The sequence below is a fragment of the Kogia breviceps genome, chromosome 13 (genome assembly GCF_026419965.1).
Source record: "Kogia breviceps isolate mKogBre1 chromosome 13, mKogBre1 haplotype 1, whole genome shotgun sequence".
Taxonomy (NCBI): Eukaryota; Metazoa; Chordata; class Mammalia; order Artiodactyla; family Physeteridae; genus Kogia; species Kogia breviceps.
In genome coordinates, this window is record NC_081322.1 from 73,077,509 (window position 1) to 73,101,491 (window position 23,983).

The following is a 23,983-nucleotide window of genomic DNA, read 5'->3' on the forward strand; positions in this document are numbered from 1 at the left end:
CAGAGACCGGTTTCGTGGAAAACAATTTTTCCACTGACAGAGGAGTGGGAATGGTTCAGGCTGTAATGCGAGCTATGGGGAGAAATGGGGAGCCGCAGTTGAAGCTTTGCTGGCTTGCTTGCCTGCCGCTCACCTCCTGCCGTGTGGCCCGGTTTCTAACAGGCTGTGGACTGGGACTGGTCTGCAGTCTGGAGTTGGGGACCCCTGAACTAACAAACTACCTAAAAACACCTTGGCTCACTTTTTCTGGTCCTACAAGTGATAGTACTTTCACTCCCCTTTCCTTCAGATGCTACTTTTCTTGAAAATGTATACTTGTTGCTTCTACTTCTTCATATTCATTCTTTCCTGTGTCTCAAATCAAGCTTTCACCTCCACCAGTCTACTAAAACTCTTCTCTGGGTCCTCACAAGAAAATCTAAGAGGTGTTTTTGTTCTACTCGAGGTCCTTGATGTTGCACTAGGCCAGTTCCTTGACTCCTTCCTGGAATCCTTGTCCTCAAGCTGTACCCCAAGGAGCATGCATTTCCCAAAGCCATCTCTTGCCATAGGTGTTAGGTACGTGGACCGTGGAACTGCAAGGCCTCAGGTTCAATTCAGGATCTGACACTGTGGGTTGTGCCATGTTACCAATTTACTTATCATTTCAACCCTGTAAAATGGAAATAATAGTGCCTATGTACTAGGGTTTTCAAAATATTAGATGAAACAGTAAAGCACTTAGGAAGTCCTTTGTTGGTAGTAAATGTGAGCTATCGTTTTTTCTTCCCAGGAAAATAGAAGCCCTTCTGTTGGGGATGAAGGAACATGTTTTGCCAGCTTCCTATAGCGAGAGCTCCTGCACTATACTACTCTAAGCCTCCATCTGGACTTTCATTCTCTCCTCCTCTAGTATGTTTGGGAAAGGGCCCCAGCATTTAGTTTAACCCCTCCATTTTGGGGGGGGGCTTTCTGATTTCCTCCTTTATACCCTAAATTTTGTAGAGCATTCTGCTTGTAGAAAGGTCTATCTAATTCTAGGAATCCATATTAGGAAGTTCATTGTTGCTGCACCCTTAAACCGTGATCTTCAACACTTTTTATATTCATCTGCCATCTTCTTTATCAATTTCAGTTGATCCAGAATTTGACCAGAGAAAAGAGGGTGGCAACTCATGGGATGCCCTCAAACCTCAAAACTTATTATTTTATTTTTATCTATTACATTTGATTCTAAACTCCAGTCTTTTCCTGCTGTAATCCATCCTACACATAGCTGCCTATAATCTTCCTAATGAAGAACTCTTATGATGTCATATCTTTTACAAAAAATACAATTGTTCTTTGTTATTTAGAGAATTGTGTGAATTTCACTGAGATATTCATGGTTTGATTCTCCCACTGCTGATTTTGTGTTACCTAGTGCTCCAGATAAGCTAGATTTTTCCCTGAAGAGCACATGGGTTCTCTACCTCCATAATTTGGCTTATGTTGTTTCTTCCATCTAGAATAGTCTTTTTTTTTTTTTTTTTTTTTTTTTTTTTTAGCACAGGGAGATCAGCTCTGTGCTCTGGGACCACCTAGAGGGGTGGGATAGGGAAGGTGGGATGGAAACACAAGAGGGAGGAGATATGGGGATATATGTATATGTGTAGCTGATTCACTTTGTTATACAGCAGAAACTAACACCATATTATAAAGCAATTATACTCCAATAAACATGTTTAAAAAAAATAGAATAGTGTCTTATCTGTCTTTACTTTTTGGAATTCTAGTAATATTCTGAGACCATCTCCACTGTTTTCTTTTCAGTAAAAACTTTCTTGATCCCCCAATCTGATATAATTTATCCCTTCTTTTGCATGTATTTTTCAATTTTATTATGGAATATATATCTCCTTACTTTAAAATTTATACTAGGACTATTTTATTTTCCCTTGTATAATAAAAGTATAACTTATTTAAGGGCATGAACTACAGCCTCCTCTTTTTTTTAAACTCTGTGGTGTCTACTGAGCATGGGACCCTGTAATTAGTAAGTGCTCAATAATATTTTGTGATTTAAATTTAAATTAATAAATAATAAGAGATACCCCAGGAATACTTTCTATCAATTTGCTCTTTTGTTAAGATGGGTTTTTTTTCCCCAAGACGATAACTGTGGTTTTTAGTTGCAGTAATAAGCCATTTCTTAACTAAATGGCACAGTGATTACAGTAGTGTGAATAATCTTGAAGTTTTCAGGCTGAATAAGTTGATTTAGGGTCCTGAAACTTACAATGGAATTAAAGGCAAAAGGGAGCATTGGAATGCTGGTTTGAAGACAGGTGGTTTTCATGGCAGCAGTCAGATTCATGCAAAATTTTTGTTGAATATGCATTCTAAGCACTCAAAAAGTACCCTGCAAAGCTTATTTTCTTTAATTCATCCCATGAAATTTTCTTCATGCACCTATATGGACAAGGCACTGAGCTATGCATACTAGATGTTCAAACCCTAGTTTAGAAAGACCATAATGTCAAAAGTAGGCAGCCTATTATACCGGAGAAAAGTTTTCATGGCACTTTGTCTTTCTCATCATAAATATGTTATTTCAGCTCTCTTTCTCTCTTTCTTTCCCTTATCTCAGTTCCCTTCTTCCTTTTTGTTTATGTCATTTAAAAATATCCTGCCCTCTTTTCTTTCTATGTATTTTATTTTATTCTCGACTTACCTACCTGTGAGTTTATTCCATCAAAATGTTCCACCAAATTGACTTCAGAGAGGTCACTGTAACCAAATAGCCTACAAATAGACCTCACTACATGCAAAGCAGTAGTAAAATCCATGAGAGCAGGAAGCCTACCTCCCATACTTGGTATTATAGTCCAGCATCTTGTTCCGCATTGAAATATTAGATACAGTTGCTGAATGATTAAATTAACAATAATGTTAATGCATGAAGAAGCCATCCCCATCACATCTAGGATAATGAAAGCTTCTTGCTCTGAGAACTGATGTAGATGTTTCTGTTCAAGTGCCCACTAGCTGTCTGCCCAGAAGAGTAGCGCTGATCTCATTACCTGGACAGGATCATGGTTAAAGGTTAATAATGGTTCTATAAAACTCTTTCCCTCTCATCAATTGTCTTTGCTTACGCCTACTCAATTCATCCATCAAGTACTAGTTTAGACAGTTGATTTTCATAAAACTCAAATCTAGGATGGGTGCCTGATTTCAGTTAACACTGCATTTTTCCACACCATGCTTATCACACTGTTTTAAGAGGACATGCTTATCACTGTTAGTTGACTTGTCTATTTCTCCCTTGACTGTTATGTCCATATAAGCAGGGACCTATTCTGCCTTGCTCTCTGCTCTATTTTCTTTCTTTTTTATTTTTAACATCTTTATTGGAGTATAATTACTTTACATTGTTGTGTTAGTTGCTGCTGTATAACGAAGTGAATCAGCTACACGTATACATATATCCCCATATCCCCTCTCTCTTGCGTCTCCCTCCCACCTTCCCTGTCCCACCCCTTTAGGTGGTCACACAGCACCAAGCTGATCTCTCTGTGCTATGCAGCTGCTTCTCACTATCTATCTATTTTACATTTGGCAGTGTATATATGTCAATTACACTCTCTCACTTCGTCTCAGCTTACCCTTCCCCCTACCCGTGTCCTGAAGTCCATTCTCTAGGTCTTCATCTTTATTCCTGTCCTGACCCTAGGTTCTTCAGAACTTTTTTTTTTAGATTCCATATATATGTGCTAGCATACGATATTTGTTTTTCTCTTTCTGACTTACTTCACTCTGTATGACAGACTCTAGGTCCATCCACCTCACTACAAGTAACTCAATTTTACTTCTTTTATGGCTGAGTAATATTCCATTCTGTATATGTGCCACATCTTCTTTATCCATTCATCGGTCGAAGGACACTTAGTTTGCTTCCATGTCCTGGCTATTGTAAATAGAGCTGTAATAAACATTGTGGTACATGACTCTTTTTGAATTATGGTTTTCTCAGAGTATATGCCCAGTAGTGGGATTGCTGGGTCATATGGTAATTCTATTTTTAGTTTTTTAAGAAACCTCCATACTGTTCTCCATAGTGGCTGTATCAATTTAAATTCCCACCAACAATGCAAGAGGGTTCCCTTTTCTCCACATTCTCTCCAGCATTTATTGTTTGTAGATTTTTTGATGATGGCCATTCTGAACAGTGTGAGGTGATACCTCATTGTAGTTTTGATTTGCATTTCTCTAATAATTAGTGATGTTGAGCATCTTTTCATGTGCCTCTTGGCCATCTGTATGTCTTCTTTGGTGAAATGTTTATTTAGGTCTTCCACCCATTTTTTAATCGGGTTGTTTGTTTTTTTGATATTGAGCTCCGTGAGCTGTTTGTATATTTTGGAGATTAATCCTTTGTCCATTGTTTCATTTGCAAATATTTTCTCCCATTCTGAGGGTTGTCTTTTCATGTTGTTTATGGTTTCCTTTGCTGTGCAAAAGCTTTTAAGTCTAATTAGATCCCATTTGTTTACTTTTGTTTTTATTTTCATTGCTCTAGGAGGTAGGTCAAAAAAGATCTTGCTGTGGTTTATGTCAAAGAGTGTTTTTCCTATGTTTTCCTCTAAGAGTTTTATAGTGTTTGGTCTTACATTTAGGTCTTTAGTCCATTTGGATCTGTATCCTTTTCCTGTAACAAACTGTAACCATAAATGTAACAGGTTTTTGCATCCCACAGGTCTTTCAGGTGAATCATCGAGGCTTGCACAACACAATATTGTGCAACACAGTTCTATCCATTAATTTAAAATGGCACTTCAGAAATATTTCCTAAATGCTCCTAAAGCCAACAAGACTTTTTTTTAAAAATTAAAAGCCTAATATTTATAACTTCCTCAAATTACATTGAGGAAAAAATACAATCTACTAAAAGTAGATCCTATCCTTAGACCATCTGAAATATTTTTATACCTATTATCAATTTTTCAATTTTTAGTGATTCCAGATAAATTAGAATCAAGATTGAAATAATTGCTTTTTCTCTCATTGGTTTATTAGCATAATACCCACTTGGTAAAAATCTCCCAAAGAAATATCATTGTGTACCTTCAAAGAATATTATTTGGAAAACCCAACAAATGCCATATATACTTTATATATATTATCTTTGGTTTTTAATTTTCAGTACAACAAGGTGATGTATTACTAACCTTGCTTTACACAGGCATAATTTGTTTCATTGTGCTTCATTTTATTGTGCTTTGCAGATATTGTGTTTTTTACAAATTGAATGTGGTATTAAGTATACCACTGCCATTTTTCCAATAGCATTTGCTCACATTGTGTCTCTGTGTCACATTTTGGTAATTCTTGTAATATTACAAACATTTTCATTATTATTATATTAGTTACAGTGATCTGTGATCAGTTATCTTTGCTATTACTCTTGTAATTGTTTTGGAGTGTCATAAACTGTGCTCATGTAAGATGGCAGACTTAATTGATAAATATTTTGTGTGTTCTGACCATTCTACTGACTGGCTATTTTCCAGCCTCTCTCCCTCTTCTGGGACCTCCTTATTCCCTGATACATAACAATATTAAAATTAAGCCAGATAAAAACCCTACAATGTCCTCTAAGAGTTCAAGTGAAAGGAAGAGTCACATGTCTCACACTTTAAGTCAAAAGTTAGAAATGATTAAGTTCAGTGAGGAAGGCATATCAAAATCCAAGATAGGCCAAAAGCTAGGCATCTTGCACCAAGCAGCCAAATTGTAAATGCAAAGAAAAAGTATTGAAGGAAATTGAAAGTGCTCTTCCAGAGAACACATGAATGATATGAAAGTGAAAGAGCCTTATTGCTAATATGGAGAAAGTGTTAGTGGTCTGGACAGAAGATCAAAACAGCCACAATATTCTCCTTAAACCTACATCAGAGCAAAGCCCTAATTCTCTTCAATCTATGAAGGCTGAGAGAGTGAGGAAGCTGCAGAAAAAAAAGTCTGAAACTAGCAGAGGTTGGTTCATGAGGTTTAAGGAGAAAAGCCAACTCCATAACATAAAAGTGCAAGTTGAAGAAGCAAGAGATGAGTAGAAGCTGCAGCAAGTTATCCAGAAGATGTAGCTAAGATAGGTAATGAAGTTGCCTACACTAAACAACAGATTTTCAACATAGACAAAACAGCCTTCTTGGAAGACGATTCCAACTATGACTTTCACAGCTAGAGAGAAGTCAATGCCTGGCTTCAAAGCTTCAGAGGAAAGGCTCACTCTCTTCTTAGGGGCTAACGTAGCTGGTGGCTTTAAGATGAAGCCAATGCTCATTTATTATTCTGAAAATCCTAGGGCCCTTGAGAATTATACTAAGTCTACTTTGCTTGTGCTCTGTAAACGGAACAACAAAGCCTGGATGATAGCACATTTGTTTACAACATGGTTTATGGAATATTTTAATCCTCTCTTTAGACATACTGCTCAGGAAAAAAGATTTCTTTCAAAACATTACTGCTTGTTGACAATGCATCTTGGTCACCCAAGAGCTCTGATAGAGATGTGCAATGACATTAATGTTGTTTTCATGCCTGTTAACACCACATTCATTCTGCAGCCCATAGATCAAGGAGTAATTTTTACTTTAAAGTCTCATTATTTAAAAAATACGTTTTCTAAGGCTATCACTGCCACAGACAGTGATTCCTCTGATGGATCTTGGCAAAGTTGATTGAAAACATTCTGGGAAGAATTCACCATTCTAGATGCCATTAAGAACATTTGTAATTCATGGGAAGAGGTCAAAATATCAAAATTAACAGGAGTTTGAAGAAAGTTGATTCCAGCCCTCATGGATGACTTTGAGGGGTTCAAGACTTCAGTGGAGGAAGTCACTGCTGTTGTGGTAGAAACCGCAAGAGAACTAAAATTAGAAGTGGAGCCAGAATATGTGATTGAACTGCTGCAATCTCATGATAAAACTTTAATGGATGAGGAATTGCTTCTTATAAATGAGCAGAGAAAGTGGTTTCTTGAGATGGAATCTACTCCCGGTGAAGATGCTGGGAAGATTGTTGAAATGACAACAAAGGATTTAGAATATTACATAAACTTAGTTGATAAAGCAGTGGCAGGGTTTGAGCGGATTGACTGCCATTTTGAAAGAAGTTCTACTGTGGGTAAAATGCCACCAGGCAACATTGTATGCCATTGAAGGATCGTTCATAAAAGGAAGAGTCAATTGATGTGGCAAACTTCATTGTTGTCGTGTTTTAAGAAATTGCAGCAGCCGCCGCCCCAGGCTTCAGCAGCCCCCACCCCGACCAGTCAGCAGCCATCAGCATCGAGGCAAGACCCTTCACCAGAAAAAGATGACAGCTCGTTGAAGACTGAGATGATGATTTGCATTTTTAGCAATAAAGTGTTTTTTAGTTAATTGTTCATTTAGACATAATGCTCTTGCATACTCATTAGACTCCTGTATATTGTAAACATAACTATTATATGCACTGGGAAACGAAAAATTTGTGTACTCACTTTATTGTGATATTTGCTTTATTGTGGTGGTCTGGAACTGAATCTGGAATATCTCTGTGGTATGCCTGTATTTGAGAAAAATTTGGCTTAGAAAGTTAAAGAAATTACACAGGTCATACAGCTGGAAAGTGGCAGAGGTAATATTTGGAATTAAGTTTATACTGTTCTATTACAACATAAATTAATTCTTAATGATGTTACCTATTCCTTATCTAGCAATGGACAGAGTAAATGACTTGTACATTTTATTTCTGCCTTAAATATTTAATGGAAATCACCAATGAAGTTGTCTAGGACTACAGTTTTCTTTGTGGGAATATTTTTAATTAGTTAATTAAAATTAGTTTTTATTAACAGATATAGGACCATTTAAAAAGTTCCCTCTTGTGTCTGTTTTCCTATTCTGTGTCTATTAAGAAAATTTCAAGTTTCTTCTAAGCTGTCAACTTTATTGGCAAATGATTTTTTTTTTTAACAAAACCCTCCCAGTACTGTTTTAGAAGTTTTTTTTAACATTAATTATTTAATTAATTTATTTATATTTGGCTGTGTTTGGTCTTCTGTTGCTGCATGCCGGCTTTCTCTAGTTGTGAGCAGGGAATACTCTTCGTCACAGTATGTGGGCTTCTCATTGTGGTGGCTTCTCTTGTTGCGGAGCACAGGCTCTAGGTGCATGGGCTTCAGTGGTTGCAGCACGTGGGCTTCCATAGTTGTGGCATGCAGGCTCAGTAGTTGTGGCTTGTAGGCTCTAGAGCACAGGTTCAGTGGTCTTACTGGTACACGATTTTTTATAATAATTTCTTATCCTTTTAATGTCTGCAGAATCTGTAGTGATATTTCTTTTTTTCATTGCTGCTATTGGTGATATATAGTCTCTCTATTGATTTTTCAACAATCATGTTTTGTTTTTTTCTATTTTTCTTTATTATTTGTGCTTGTACCTCAGTTACTTCCTTTCTTCTATATATTTTTGATTCAGTTTGACATTCATATGCTAGTTTACAAAAGTGGAAACATTATTTTTTAATCTTTCTGTTTTTCTTTCATATATTCTTAGAGATATAAATATGCTTCTACCACTGCTTTAATTACATCCCATAATATTGACTATGTTGTGTTTTAGTTATCATTCAGTTAAAAATCTTCTAATTACTCTTGTGATTTATTCTTTAATTTATGGATTATTTATAAATGTGTTGCTTAATATCAAATATTTGGTGATTTTCCACACTTCCAATTGTTATTGATTTCTAAATATAATTCTACTACGGCTAGAATACATTATCTGTATTACTTGGAGTTTTATTGCAATTGATGCATGTGGCCTAGAAGTGGTCTACCTTGGTGTTTCATGTGCACTGAAAATAATGTGTTATCTGCATTTGTTTGATATATTTTATAAATGTCTGTTAGGATAAATTTGGTTGATATTATTTGTCATTATTTTACATTCTTGCTAAGTTTTTGTCTACTTTTTCTATCAGTAACTGAGAGAGGAGTTTTAAAATATATAACTATATTTGTGGATTTATATGTTCTCCCTTTACTTCTGTCAGTTTTGCTTCATGTATTTGGAAACTTTGTTATTATCACTGTTATGTGTACTTCGTGAATCAACAGTTTTATCATTATAAAATATCCTGCTTCATTTGGGGGGAATATTCCTTGTTCCAAAGTCTACTTTGACTGATATTAATATACAGTTGACTTTTCAACAACACGAGTTTGAAATGCATGGGTCCACTTACATGCAGATTTTTTTCAATAAATACATTCTACAGTACCACACGATCTGTAGTTGGTTGAGTCTGTGGATGCAGAACCACAGATACAGAAGGTCAATTGTGTAGTTATACACAGATTTTCAACAGAGCAAGGGTTGGGTGCCCCCAGCTCCCATGTTGTTCAAGGTTTAATTGTAGCTTTTTATGCTTGCTATTTGTATGATATATATTTTGAAGTCTTTTTGCCCTCAACCTATTTCAAGCTTTATATTTAAAGTGAATTTTTAAAGACAACTTAGAGTAACATCTTATTTTTAAAATAAAAACTAACAATAATTTCCTGTTAGAGTGTTGTCTCCTTATACACTTAATACAACTATAGATATGGTTTGGTTAAAGTCTACTACTTTGTTAAATATTTTCTATTTGTCCTCTTTGTTCTTTGTTTCTTTTTAAAAATTTAAAGTTAACTAAAAAAAATTGGTAGAATATACATAACATAAAATTTACCATTTAAAAGTTCCTCCTTCTTCGGAATGCAATATTTTTTTGCATTCCATTTTATTCCCTCTATTGACTTTTTGTTATGCCTATTTTTAAAGTGATTGTTATAGGGATTAAAATGTGCACCTTTAATTTGTCACAGTCTACCTTAATTTAACTTTATATTACTTCCTGTATACTCTTAGAACCTTAAGACAGTATACTTTTATTTTCCCATGTCCCATTCTTCATCATATTTTTCTCATATAATCAACTCCTACATATGTTATGACTTTCCCCATACATTGTTGCTATTTTTAATAGTTGTTTCTTAAAGATATAAAAGACAGAAAAAAAAGCCTTATACATTTTTCCCACATACTTTCCATCTCTGGAAATCTTTATTTCTTTGTATATATCGAGGTGGTTTAATTATTTTCTTTTCAGCCTGAAAAACTTCACTTAACATTATTTGTGATTGAGGTCTGTCGGTGATAAATTCTCTTGCCAAAAAAGCTGATTCTACTTATCTAAAAGACTTTTAGGAACCTTTTAGTTTATGAAGTCCCACTTGTTTATTTTTGCTTTTGTTGCCTGTGCTTTTGTGTCATATCCAAAAACTCCTTGTCAAGACAAATATCAAGGAGATTTTTCCCTATATCTTCTTCTAGAGTTTCACAGTTTCAGGTGTTACACTTAAGTCTTTAACCCATTTGGAATTAATTTCTGTGAGTGGTGTAAGTTAGAGTTCTAGTTTCATTCTTTTGCATGTAGATATCCAGTTTTCATACCACTGTTTATTGAAGAGACTATTGTTTCCCCATTGTGTGTTCTTGGTGCCCTTGTAAAAGATTAGTTGACAATATATGCATGGATTTATATCTGGGCTCTCAATGCTGTTCCAATGGTCTATGAGTCTATTTTGATACCATACCATACTGTTTTGATTGTTATAACTTTATAGTATAGTTTGAAATCAAAAAGTTTGCTGCCTTCAGCTTTATTCTTCTTCATAAAAATTGCTTTAGCAATCTGATGTCCTTTGTGTTTCCATTTAAGGATTGTTTCTTCTATTTCTATGAAAAATGCCAATGTACTTTTAATAGGGACTGCATTAAACCTGTATCACTTTGGGTGGTATGGACATTTTAACAATATTAATTCTTCTAATCCATGAATGTGGAATATCTTTCCATTTGTTTGTGAAGACATTCAAATAGTCAATAGGTACATAAAATGGTGTTCAACATTACTAATCATCAGGGAAATGCAAATCAAAACCACAGTGAGATACCACTTTATGCCTGTTAGGATAACTTTTATGACAAAGACAACAGATATCAAGTGTTGGCAAGGTTGTGGAGAAAAGGGAACTCTTGTCTATTATTGGTGGGAATGTAAATTGATACAGCTGCTATGTAAACAGTATGAATTTCCTCAAAAAAATTAAAAATAGAACTACTATATAATCCAACAATCCCATTACTGGGTATATATCTAAAGGAAAGGAAATCACTACCTCAAAAAGATCTGCACCCCCATGTTTATTAAAACACTATTTACAATATACAATGTATGAAAACAATGCATTCTTCAATGGATTAATGGATAAAAAAGATGTGGTACATACATATACTATAGGATATTATTTAGTCATTATAGAGAAGGAAAGCTTGCCAAAAACATGGATGAATTTAGAGGACATTATGCTAAGTGAAACTGGCAAGACAGAGAAAGACAAATACTGTATGATCTCACTTATGTGTAGAATGTTATAAAAAAAAGTTGACGTCATGGAGAGTGTAATGGTGGTTATCAGAAGTTGAGGGTGGGCAGGGATGGAGAGATGCTGGTCAACATGTACAAACTTCAGTTATAAAATGAGTAAGCTCTTGGAATCTAATTACAGCATGTGCCTATAATTAATAATATTGTGTTGTGTAGTTGAAATTTGCTAAAAGAGTAGACCTTAAGCATCCTCATTACACACACACAAAAGATGACTATGTGAGGTGATGGATAATTAATCTAATTGTGGTAATCATTTCACAAAGTATAAGTGTGTCAAATAATCTTTTCATACTTTAAATATATACAATTTTATTTGTCAATTATACATTAATGAAGTTGAACAAGTTAAAAACAACATAAATGCAATGCATGATCCCAGATTAGTCCTGCGTTTAAAACAAACAGTAAAATGACATAGTTGGGGAAATTTAAATTGCGTTTCAGATTTATTACTTGATAAAGTCTCAAGATTAAAATTTCTGATCATTGTATTTTGGTTACAAAGGATAATGTTCTTATATTCCGAGACACCTGATATTTATGGATAAAGTGTCATGATATCTTAAATTAACTCAGTTCAGGGGAAAAACAGATAAAGAAAAGTGAGTCAAAATGCTGACAACTAGTGACTCTAGATGAAGAGCATTTGTATTGAGGGTTCGTTGTACTAGTCTTGCAACTCTTCTGTGAGTTTGATTTTTTCAAAATAAAAATTTGGGGAAAATACCTTCAGTTCATCTTTTTTATACTAGATGTAGAAATCTATGTGAAATTTTTTTTCTCATTACTTGTCTTCTGCCTTGTGTTATTTTCCGATGACGTTGGCATGGTCATTCTTATTATTGTTCACCAGTATGTAATGGGTCTATTTTTCTCTGGCTGTTTTCAGGGATTCTCCTTTGTTTGATTTACAGCAATTTGATGTGACTAGGTATGGTTTTCTTTGTATTTATCCTTTGTATTTTGTTGAGCTTCTTCAAAGTGTGAGGGGATTTTTTTAATCAGATTTGAGAATTTTCATTATTACTTATTCAAATATGTTTACCATTCCCATCCCTCTCATTTCCTTCTTGGACCTCAGTTACTTGTATATTAGACATTTTAGTATTGTCTCACATTTCTCTGAGGCTATGTTATTTATTTATTTTGGTATTTCTTCACTCTGTGCTTTATAGTTCAGTGTCTATAGCCTTGTCTTCAAGTTCACTTTTTTCTCCCTTTTGCCATGTCTAATCTTCTGTTAAACTCATCCAATGATTTTTTTAAATTCTGGTATTATATTTTCAGTCCTAGAATTTACATGTTTCTTTTTTTTTTTTTTTTTTTATTTTTTATTTTTTTTTTAACATCTTTATTGGAGTATAATTGTTTTACAATAGTGTGTTAGTTTTCCCTCTACAACAAACTAAATCAGTTATACATACACACATGCTCCCACATCTCCTCCCTCTTGCATCACCCTCTCTCCCACCCTCCCTATCCCACCCCCCCAGGCGGTCACAAAGCACAGAGGTGATCTCCCTGTGCTATGCAGCAGCTTCCCACCAGCTATCTAATTTACATTTGATAGTGTATATATGTCCCTGCCACTACCCCACTTCGTCACAGCCCACCCCTCCCCCTCCCCATATCCTCAAGTCCATGCTCGAGTAAGTCTGTGTTTTATTCCCGTCCTACCACTAACCTCTTCATGACATTTTTTTCCCTTAGAGTCCATATATATGTGTTAGCATACGGTATTTGTTTTTCTCCTTCTGACTTACTTCACTCTGTATGACAGACTCCAGGTCCATCCACCTCATTATAAATAACTCAGTTTCATTTCTTTTTATGGCTGAGTAATATTCCATTGTATATATGTGCCACATCTTCTTTATCCATTCATCTGTTGATGGACACTTAGGTTGCTTCCATGTCCTGGCTATTGTAAATAGAGCTGCAATGAACATTTTGGTACATGAGTCTTTCTGAATTATAGTTTTCTCAGGGTATATTCCCAGTAGTGGGATTGCTGGGTCGTATGGTAGTTCTATTTGTAGTTTTTTAAGGAACCTCCATACTGTTCTCCATAGCGGCTGTATCAATTTACATTCCCACCAGCAGTGAAAGAGGGTTCCCTTTTCTCCACACCCTCTCCAGCATTTATTGTTTCTAGAGTTTTTGATGATGGCCAATCTGACCGGTGTGAGATGATATCTCATTGTAGTTTTGATTTGCATTTCTCTAATGATTAATGAGGTTGAGCATTCTTTCATGTGTTTGTTAGCAATCTGTATATCTTCTTTGGAGAAATGTCTATTTAGTTCTTCTGCCCATTTTTGGATTGGGTTGTTTGTTTTTTTGTTATTGAGCTGCATGAGTTGCTTATAAATTTTGGAGATTAATCCTTTGTCAGTTGCTTCATTTGCAAATATTTTCTCCCATTCTGAGGGTTGTCTTTTGGTCTTGTTTATGGTATCCTTTGCTGTGCAAAAGCTTTTAAGTTTCATTAGGTCCCATTTGTTTATTTGTGTTTTTATTTCCATTTCTCTAGGAGATGGGTCAAAAAGGATCTTGCTGTGATTTATGTCGTATAGTGTTCTGCCTATGTTTTCCTCTAAGAGTTTGATAGTGTCTGGCCTTACATTTAGGTCTTTAACCCATTTTGAGTTTATTTTTGTGTGTGGTGTTAGGGAGTGTTCTAATTTCATACTTCTACATGTAGCTGTCCAGTTTTCCCAGCACCACTTATTGAAGAGGCTGTCTTTTCTCCACTGTATATCCTTCCCTCCTTTGTCAAAGATAAGGTGACCATATGTGTGTGGGTTTATCTCTGGGCTCTCTATCCTGTTCCATTGATCTATATTTCTGTTTTTGTGCCAGTACCATACTGTCTTGATTACTGTAGCCTTGTAGTAGAGTCTGAAGTCAGGGAGCCTAATTCCTCCAGCTCCATTTCTCGTTCTCAAGATTGCTTTGGCTATTCGGGGTCTTTTGTGTTTCCATACAAATTGTGAAATTTTTTGTTCTAGTTCTGTAAAAAATGCCAGTGGTAATTTGATAGGGATTGCATTGAATCGGTAGATTGCTTTGGGTAGTATAGTCATTTTCACAATGTTGATTCTTCCAATCCAAGAACATGGTATATTTCTCCACCTATTTGTATCATCTTTAATTTCTTTCATCAGTGTCTTATAGTTTTCTGCATACAAGTCTTTTGTCTCCTTAGGTAGGTTTATTCCTAGATATTTTATTCTTTTTGTTGCAATGGTAAATGGGAGCGTTTTCTTAATTTCACTCTCAGATTTTTCATCATTAGTGTATAAGAATGCCAGAGATTTCTGTGCATTAATTTTGTATCCTGCAACTTTACCAAATTCATTGATTAGCTCTAGTAGTTTTCTGGTAGCATCCTTAGGATTCTCTATGTATAGTATCATGTCATCTGCAAACAGTGACAGCTTTACTTCTTCTTTTCCTATTTGGATTCCTTTTATTTCTTTTTCTTCTCTGATTGCTGTGGCTAGAACTTCCAAAACTATGTTGAATAAGAGTGGTGAGAGTGGGCAACCGTGTCTTGTTCCTGATTTTAGTGGAAATGGTTTCAGTTTTTCACCATTGAGAACGATGCTAGCTGTGGGTTTGTCATATATGGCCTTTATTATGTTGAGGAAAGTTCCCTCTATGCCCACTTTCTGCAAGGTTTTTATCATAAATGAGTGTTGAATTTTGTCAAAAGCTTTCTCTGCATCTATTGAGATGATCATATGGTTTTTCTCCTTCAGTTTGTTGATATGGTGTATCACATTGATTGATTTGCGTATATTGAAGAATCCTTGCATTCCTGGGATGAACCCCACTTGATCATGGTGTATGATCCTTTTAATGTGCTGTTGGATTCTGTTTGCTAATATTTTGTTGAGGATTTTTGCATCTATGTTCATCAGTGATATTGGCCTGTAGTTTTCTTTCTTTGTGACGTCTTTGTCTGGTTTTGGTATCAGGGTGATGTTGGCCTCATAGAATGAGTTTGGGAGTGTTCCTCCCTCTGCTATCTGTTGGAAGAGTTTGAGAAGGATAGGTGTTAGCTCTTCTCTAAATGTTTGATAGAATTCGCCTGTGAAGCCATCTGGTCCTGGACTTTTGTTTGCTGGAAGATTTTTAATCACAGTTTCAATTTCAGTGCTTGTGATTGGTCTGTTCATATTTTCTATTTCTTCCTGGTTCAGTCTCGGCAGGTTGTGCATTTCTAAGAATTTGTCCATTTCTTCCAGGTTGTCCATTTTATTGGCATACAGTTGCTTGTAGTAATCTCTAATAATCTTTTGTATTTCTGCAGTGTCAGTTGTTATATCTCCTTTTTCATTTCTAATTCTATTGATTTGAGTCTTCTCCCTTTTATTCTTGATGAGTCTGGCTAATGGTTTATCAATTTTATTTATCTTCTCAAAGAACCAGCTTTTAGTTTTATTGATCTTTGCTATTGTTTCCTTCACTTCTTTTTCATTTATTTCTGATCTGATCTTTATGATTTCTTTCCTTCTGCTAAATTTGGGGGTTTTTTGTTCTTCTTTCTCTAATTGCTTTAAGTGCAAAGATAGGTTGTTTATTCGAGATGTTTCCTGTTTCTTAAGGTATGATTGTATTGCTATAAACTTGCCTCTTAGAACTGCTTTTGCTGTATCCCATAGGTTTTGGGTCGTTGTGTCTCCATTGTCATTTCTTTCTAAGTATTTTTTGATTTCCTCTTTGATTTCTTCAGTGATCACTTCGTTATTAAGTAGTGTATTGTTTAGCCTCCATGTGTTTGTATTTTTTACAGATCTTTTCCTGTAATTGATATCTAGTCTCATAGCGTTGTGGTCGGAAAAGATACTTGATACGATTTCAATTTTCTTAAATTTGCCAAGGCTAGATTTGTGACCCAATATATGATCAATCCTGGAGAATGTTCCATGAGCACTTGAGAAAAATGTGTATTCTGTTGTTTTTGGATGGAATGTCCTATAAATATCAATTAAGTCCATCTTGTGTAATGTATCATTTAAAGCTTGTGTTTCCTTATTTATTTTCATTTTGGATGATCTGTCCATTGGTGAAAGTGGGGTGTTAAAGTCCCCCATTATAATTGTGTTGCTGTCGATTTCCCCTTTTAAGGCTGTTAGTATTTGCCTTATGTATTGAGGTGCTCCTATGTTGGGTGCATAAATATTTACAATTGTTATATCTTCTTCATGGATCGATCCCTTGATCATTATGTAGTGTCCTTCTTTGTCTCTTGTAATAGTCTTTATTTTAAAGTCTATTTTGTCTGATATGAGAATTGCTACTCCAGCTTTCTTCTGATTTCCATTTGCATGGAATATCTTTTTCCATCCCCTTACTTTCAGTCTGTATGTGTCCCTAGGTCTGAAGTGGGTCTCTTGAAGACAGCATATATATGGGTCTTGTTTTTGTATCCATTCAGCCAGTCTGTGTCTTTTGGTGGGAGCATTTAATCCATTTACATTTAAGGTAATTATCGATATGTATGTTCCTATTACCATTTACTTGTTTCGGGTTGTTCTTGTAGGTCTTTTCCTTCTCTTGTGTTTCTTGCCTAGAGAAGTTCCTTTAGGATTTGTTGTAGAGCTGGTTTGGTGGTGCTGAACTCTCTCAGTTTTTGCTTGTCTGTAAAGGTTTTAATTTCTCCATCAAATCTGAATGAGATCCTTGCTGGGTAGAGTAATCTTGGTTGTAGGTTTTTTTCCTTCATCACTTTAAATATGTCCTGCCACTCCCTTCTGGCTTGTAGAGTTTCTGCTGAAAGATCAGATGTTAATCTTATGGGGATTCCCTTGTGTGTTATTTGTTGTTTTTCCCTTGCTGCTTTTAATATGTTTTCTTTGTATTTAATTTTTGACAGTTTGATTATTATGTGTCGTGGAGTGTTTCTCTTTGGGTTTATCCTGTATGGAACTCTCTGTGCTTCCTGGACTTGGTTGACTATTTCCTTTCCTATATTAGGGAAGTTTTCAACTATAATCTCTTCAAATATTTTCTCAGTCCCTTTCTTTTTCTCTTCTTCTTCTGGGACCCCTATAATTCGAATGTTGGTGCGTTTAATGTTGTCCCAGAGGTCTCTGAGACTGTCCTCAGTTCTTTTCATTCTTTTTTCTTTCTTCTGCTCTGCAGTAGTTATTTCCACTATTTTATCTTCCAGGTCACTTATCCGTCCTTCTGCCTCAGTTATTCTGCTATTGATCCCATCTAGAGTATTTTTAATTTCATTTATTGTGTTGCTCATCGTTGCTTGCTTCCTCTTTATTTCTTCTAGGTCCCTGTTAACTGTTTCTTGCAAATTGTCTATTCTATTTCCAAGATTTTGCATCATCTTCACCATCATTATTCTAAATTCTCTTTCAGGTAGATTGGCTATTACCTCTTCATCTGTTAGGTCTGGTGTGTTTTTATCTTGCTCCTTCATCTGTTGTGTGTTTTTCTGTCTTCTCATTTCGCTTATCTTACTGTGTTTGAGGTCTCCTTTTTGCACGCTGCAGGTTCGTAGTTCCTGTTGTTTTTGGTGGCTGTCCCCAGTGGCTAAGGTTGGTTCAGTGGGTTGAGTAGATTCCCTGGTTGGGGGGACTAGTGCCTCTATTCTGGTGGATGAGGCTGGATCTTGTCCTTCTGGTGGGCAGGTCCTCGTCTGGTGGTGTGTTTGGGGATGTTGGTAACTGTATTATGATTTTAGGCAGTCTCTCTGCTAATGGATGGGGCTGTAGACCTGTCTTGCTCTTTGTTGGGGATAGGGTGTCCAGCACTGTTCTTTGCTGGTCCTTGAGTGAAGCTGGGTCTTGGTGTTGAGATGGAGGTCTCTGGGAGATTTTCGCCGTCTGATATTACGTGGAGCTCGGAGGTCTCTTGTGGACTAGTGTCTTGAGGTTGGTTCTCCCACCTCAGGGACACCGCCCTGGTGCCTGGCTGGGGCGCCAAGAACCTTTAATCCACACGGCTCAAAATAAAAGGTAGAATAAATAGAGAGGAAAGAAAAGGAAGGAAGGAGGGAGGGAGGGAAGGAAGGAAGAAAGGAAGGAAGATATGAAGGAAGGAAGCAAGAAAGCAAGGACGGAAGGTGCAGAGGAAGAAAGGGAGGAAGGAAGAGAGGAAGGGAGGAAAGAAGGGGGAAGGAAGGAAGGAAGAAAGGAGGGAAGGAGGGAAGAAAGGAAAAAAGAAAGGGAGAAGATAGAGTAGTATAAAGTATAGTTATTAAAATAAAAAAAAATTATTAAGAAGAAAAATTTCCTTTTAAAAAACAAAAAAAAACAAAACAAACAAACAAACAAACAAAAAACAGAAAAATGGGTCAGTCTAACCCTAGGACAAATGGTGCTAGCAAAGCTATACAGACAAAATCTCACACAGCAGCACACACATACACACCCACAAAAAGAAAAAAAAGGGGAAAATAATAGTATATCTTGCTCCCAAAGTCCACCTCCTCAACTTGGGATGATTCGTTGTCTATTCAGGTTTTCAACAGATGCAGGGCACTTCAAGTTGATTGTGGAGCTTTAATCCGCCGCTTCTGAGGCTGTTGGGAGAGATCTCCCCCTCTCCTCTCTGTTCGCACAGCTCCTGGGGTTCAGCTTTGGACTTGGTCCCGCCTCTGCGTGTAGGTTGTCCGAGGGCGACTGCCCTTCGCTCAGACAGGACGATGTTAAAGGAGCAGTTGATTCGGGGGCTCCAGCTCACTCAGGCTGGGGGGAGGGAGTGGCACGGAGGCGGGGCGAGTCCGCGACGTCAGAGGCCGACGTGACGCTGCACAGGCCCAAGGCGCGCCGTGCGTTCTCCCGGGGAAGCTGTCCCTGGATCCCGGGACCCCGGCAGTGGCGGACTGCACGGGCTCCCGGGAGGGCCGGTGTGGAGAGTGACCTGTGCTCACACACAGGCCTCTTGGTGGTGGCAGCAGCAACCTTAGCGTCCGACACCCGTCTCTACTGTCCGTGCCGACAGCCGCGGCTCGCGCCCGTTTCTGGAGCTCCTCTACGCGGTGCTCTTAATCCCCTCACCTCACACCCGAGGAAGCAAAGAGGCAGGAAAAAGTCTCTTGTCTCTTCGGCAGCTCCGCGCCCGGTTCTAGGGCTCCTTTAAGCGGCGCACTTAATCCCCTCTCTTCGCGCCCAGGCAGCAAAGAGGGAGGAAAAGGTCTCTTGCCTCTTCGGCAGCTCCAGACTTCTCCCGAACTCCCTCCCGGCCAGCCGTGGCGCACTAGCCCCCTTCAAGCTGTCTTCACTCTGCCAACTCCAGCCCTTTCCCCGGGATCCGACTGAAGCCCGAGCCTCAGCTCCCGGCCCCGCCCGCCCCGGCGGGCGAGCAGACAAGCCTCTCGGGCTGGTGAGCGCCGGTCGGCACCGATCCTCTGCGGGAATCTCTCCGCTTTGCCCTCCGCACCCCTGTGGCTGAGCTGTCCTCCGCGGCTCCGGAGCTTTCCCCCTCCGGCGCCCGCAGTCTCCGCCCGCGAAGGGGCCTCTAGTGTGTGGGAGTCTTTCCTCCTTCTCGGCTCCCTCCCACTGGTGTAGGTCCCGTCCCTATTCTTTTGTCCCTGTTTATTCTTTTTTCTTTTGCCCTACCCAGATATGTGGGGAGTTTCTTGCCTTTTTGGAGGTCCGAGGTCCTCTGCCAGCGTTCGGTGGGTGCTCTACAGGAGAAGCTCCACGTGTAGATGTATTTCTGATGTCTCTGTGAGGAGGAAGGAGATCTCCGCGTCTTACTCTTCCGCCATCTTTAAGCCGTCTCCCACATGTTTCTTTTTTATAGTTTCCATTTCTCTTCTTAAATTCCTTGGAAGCTTCCTCATTATGTTCACCTTTTCTTACAAATACTTTTAAGGTCCTTGTCTACAAATTCCAATATTGGTGTCATTAGCAGGCTCTTTTCTTCTGCTTAAGTGTCACATTTTCCTGTTTCTGCACATACCTAGTATTTTTTGTTCTTTATTGTAAGCAGGTCATTACTGTTACATTGTTGAGTTTCTGGATTTTGTCTTTGAGTTGTTCTATCAGCTAGATAATTTAGTCATGGATCACCTTTATCCTTTTAAGGTTTGCTTTTAGACTTTATTAGCATATATATAGAGCAGGAATTCTTGACTGCACTATTGACAGTTTGGACTAGGAAATTATTTGTTTTGTTTAGTTTAGCATCCCTGTGCAATTTAACATTCCTGTTCTCTACCCACTAGATGCCAGTCACACTTCCCCACCAAACATAACAAATACCAAGGTCTCTAAATATTGCCAAAGGTCCCTGGGAAGGGGTCAATATCACCCTAGTTGAGAACCACTGATCTAGAGTAGCCATTTCTCTGGGACCAGAATAGCTCTTCTCCTTATATGTGATCTCAATAGAATGATCAGGATATTTAGTGAGGTATCTCCACTGTGGCTGGTCAGAACTCCAAGACCTTTCAGCACTGTGTGGTCTCAGTTCAGCTCATATCCCCTCAATAGTTGTATTCTGTCAGGCTTCATGGAATCTTGCCTAGTGCATTTTCAGTTTAGTATTCAGCCAAAGACTTAATAGGAGCAGATTTGTGGAGGTCCTTCTCAGTGCAGCTCCCTCACAAATGTTATTCTGCCTTGCGAATTCCACCAGCACCCGCTACCCTGAACTCTGAATTTTATTTCTTCCACTCACCAAGACATCAGCTCTCTGTTTGGGCTCTACTGCCCAGTGCAGTGATTTGCATAATGCTCCCCTGCAGAAAGCTGAGGTTATTGTGGAGATTGTCTTGTGTGGTTCCCTGTCTCAATGACCATTGCCCTGACCTATGTTTCCTTCTATGCTTGAAAGCAGTTGCTATGTATATTTGTCCAGTTTTATTGTTGTTTACAATGAGAACTTAACACAGGATGATTACTAATCTTTCAAAACTTATTCTCATAACTGTCACTCTCTTTGCAACCTGAATACTTCTAGTTGCCTAACGTGGTCTCAAGAACTTTTCCACTTGTTTGTTGTCAGGTTGAAAAAGCATCATACCGTACCATTGACTGTGTTTCTTTGACAGCCTTACTGAGTTAATAGTATATATTCAGGGAATATATATATTCAGGGAATCATGGACCCTGAATTATATGATTTTTCTCCCTTGAACACATGAACATTTTCTATGTAATGGATTATATCTCTTTTCTCTTAATCTAACCCACAACTTCTTTTACATTTATATGTATTTATTTATTTTTAATACCAACCTCACTCACCTTTTCTTGCCTTTGGGAAATTACTTTACTCTAAAGAAGCTACTTTCTTTGACTACAGTTATTTTATTAACTAACATTTGTAAATAGCACTCAGTTTTATTTTAACATACAACAGCAGCAACAACAACAAAACTCTGGGAAAATTAAGTTCTAATAAGTACTGTTTTCCCCCATTCTTTTTGCTTACGATTTCTTCTGAGTCTATCTTTTGTGATTGCTAATTTCATCATAAACCAAATTCTCGGCCTTTTTTTTTTAATGACTAGTATAATAGTGAATAAAGTAATAAAGGACTCGGGGACCAGGATTCCAGCCACGGCCTTAACACATTTGGTCTCAGCCTCCAAATCCTTAATGGACTAGATGCTCTCAAAAGTCCCTTCCAATTCTAAATTCTATCTTGGATCTTAAGTCACCTGAAATGTCTCTCTTTTCCCAAGCTAGCTAACTTAGGCTGTGAAAAATATTATAGTTATTAAAAATGCCCTTTTACTATAGTCAACAAAGGACAGAATGTGATAATAAGTTTGAAAGCAATTAGAAAATGTTTAAAGTGCTTTAGTGATATAATTTTCTATTATAATTATTATGATTTCAGAAAGCAGAATACAGTCTTATTCACTTTTTTTTGTTCCTGTGTATCTTATACATGATAGATCTTGACTTCTTTCACATTTTTATATTTCTGGAAATGGAAAATGAAGGCTAAATCACTTCATGTGACAAAAGAAATATGGATTCAAAATGTGGCCTTTTCTCTGACTCTCTCACTGCCCCTCCCATCCGTTTCATCTGGATTGTAAATGAATCGATGCCTACCTTGGGCCTACACTTATTCTTAAACTGTAAAAAGTTGGTTTTTGTTCATGCGTGCATCTTCCAGCCTTGGGTCGAATGAAGCCCTGTACTAGGTGCTATGAAAAAGAAACTGCCAAGATACAGATATCTGCACCAAAGGAGCTGAAGTTCCAGTGGAAGAGTTTGACAATTATAAATCCAGGTGATCAGTGCACAAGGTATTAGGGAATCAAAGGCAAGAAATCAAATTCAAGAAATTTGAAAGGTTTTCTCATTTCAGGCTTGGAGTTGAGAATACTTTTGGCACTGGCTTCTTTCTGGACCTCAAATAGGCCAAAGCTCTTTCCTGTCTCAGTCTTTGCTTATGCTGTACCTGTGGCTGGAGTACTCTTTCTGTATATCTTCACTTGGTTGGCTTCTTCCATCATCCAAAATTCAGCTCAAATATCACCTTCTTTAAGTCCTTTCCTGTTTACCTTATCCAAAATAATCTCCTTAAGTCTCCTTAATTATGTAATAGTCTCTTTAATGTAATTCCTCTAAAACTTTACTTTTCAGCTATTTACCATTATCCACAATTAACTTATTGTGTCATTGTTTATTGTCTCCCTCCCCAAATGGTAGGAACCTGACGATTTTGATTACTTCCAAATCCTTATTACCTAGAACATGCCTTACTCATAAAAGCCACTCAAAAAATTTTGGTTGAATGAAGGAAAGGCTGAATAAATAAAGTAATTAGAAAATAAGTGTATCACCTACACTGCCCCACCCAAAAATGTTGGGCTATTAGTGCAAGAAACTTACCCTCAATATTCCATATTATTAATTCAGAAAATATTTATTGAGTCAAGTACTGTCATGGGCCAGAATTCATTTTATATAGTAAAGAACATTCTCCCTTACTAAGAAAAACATTGTGTTTTGTTTGTTTATTTCTACAGATGGTCAGTAAACTTGAACTATACAAAATCTTAGGTCTAAATGAATTACTTAAAATGTAAGCATACACAACATTCACAAGAATGATGATAGCGTTACCAGTAGCAAAATCTATTGTGATAGATTAGATAACTGAAAGACATATTCACTTACCACCCTCCTTGCTCCAGAAAAGGATGTGTATTTCTCTGTCACATTACTTGCTTAGGCCAGTGAAACATTAGCAAACCTAACACATGAAGAGATTTAAAGTTGCTTGCACAGCTGGGCTTGTTCTCTTGTGCTTCTGCCATCACCACAAGGAGAGCTTTCACAAATAGCCACTACTCCCTTACCCCGAGACCGTGTCCACAATGAATACATAAGGAGCAGACCTGAGCAGCAAGGCCAGCTTGAAGCAGAGCATCCCAGCAGAGTCCAGCCTAAATCAGCTGAACACATCCCACCTGCAGATATATGAATGATCATAAATGACTGCAGTTTTAAGCCACTGATTTTTAGGGTGGTTTGTTTTA

The 23,983-nt window shown here is 37.4% G+C and overlaps 1 protein-coding gene across 3 annotated transcripts in view; it reads left to right on the top strand.

Annotated features, from left to right (window-relative positions):
• GRM1 (glutamate metabotropic receptor 1) overlaps positions 1 to 23,983 on the top strand; it is a 371,221-nt gene that overhangs the window by 207,705 nt on the left and 139,533 nt on the right. The window lies entirely within an intron of this gene.